Here is a 1,425-nt window from a genome sequence, read left to right on the forward strand (position 1 = left end):
GCCATATGTCAAAGACAAATCTCCATTTCATTGAATGTTATGGACAATAAAGTTGAATTGATTGATTGATTGATTGATTATTGATGTTTGTTTATTATTGTTGTTGATTGTTACTTTGATTATTGTTGTGATAAAACTTCAAAGACAACTTTGATCTCTTCTTTCAGATGAATATTGTTCTGGTCTAGAACTCCCTGTAATGAACAGATTCTACTTCAGTGACTGATTCTGATCATTAAAGGGTGAAAATATTAATGAAGTAGTTGTTGATCAGTAACTGATCAGCTGGTCTCTCTCTTTAATCAATGAAACATCAATCAATCAAATGTAGTGGAGGTGAGGTGGAGAAAGTGTCGCCCTTCTTCCTCCATCTCACCCTTCGTTATTGCTACAAGTTTCTGCCCTGACGCTGTTAGACTCGTGACCCTGGTCAGGATCATCACTGATTGCACTTGATTGTTGATGTGTGCTGCTGATCTCATGCTGCTGATTTATTTCATGTTGCTGTGTTCATTCGTCCTCCTCTGCTCACACAGACTCATGTTCGTGCTGCTGTTGTTTGGGACATTGTTTTGTACTAGTAGTGCTTAGTATATTTTTAGTTCATGTCTTAGATCTTGTCACTGTTTTTCTTTACAATTTGTAGTTTTGTTGGATGTAACTGGGACCCTGTGTACATAGTTTTGTTCCACCTCATGTACCACATGTGATGTGAATGACAGTAAAGACACCTTGACCTTGAGATCTGAAAGAACAAATGATCCTGCATAGCACCCTCAGTAAAATGCTTAGCCCCCCTTAACACCTGCAGAAAAATATCTCTGGAGCCACCACTGCATAACAGCCCGCTCCAACAAAACTAAAGTGGCCCATGGGCCACCAGTTGATAATCACAGTTCTAGCAGGTTGTTGCGGCTCTGAACACTTTTAATTTAGTGAATGAAGGTGTAAAAATGGCTCTTTTGATCGTAAATGTCGCAGACTCCTGGTCTAGACCTTTTAACAAGTTATTAACCTCTAAGCGAGAATGGTGAAAATGAAAAGGTGTGGTTTACTGAGGAATGCCTTGTAGGAGGGATTTCTTAAAGGGAGACATTTAGGGACTTTAAATGATGTACAAAGATCAGTTTGATCATTAACACTGTCAGAGAGCCACATCACAAATTAACAATTTTACTATTCGAAAGCACTTCGTTATTTAGGTACTTTTCTGCCGAGGCCACGCCTGTGAGGATAATCTTTGCCAAGTAGGTATCTCTGCAGGCAAATTCGGAAGGCGTATCTGGGCGATCATATCTGATTGGACTATAGGAAAGTGGGCGTGTCTGGCTGGCCGCATCTGATTGGACGATAGAAAAATGGGCGTGTCTGGACGGCCACATTTGATTGGACGATAGAAAAATAGGCGTGTCTGGCCGGCCACAT

Source organism: Nematolebias whitei, chromosome 16 (assembly GCF_014905685.2).
Source record: "Nematolebias whitei isolate Nwh7 chromosome 16, NemWhi1, whole genome shotgun sequence".
NCBI classification, from domain to species: domain Eukaryota; kingdom Metazoa; phylum Chordata; class Actinopteri; order Cyprinodontiformes; family Rivulidae; genus Nematolebias; species Nematolebias whitei.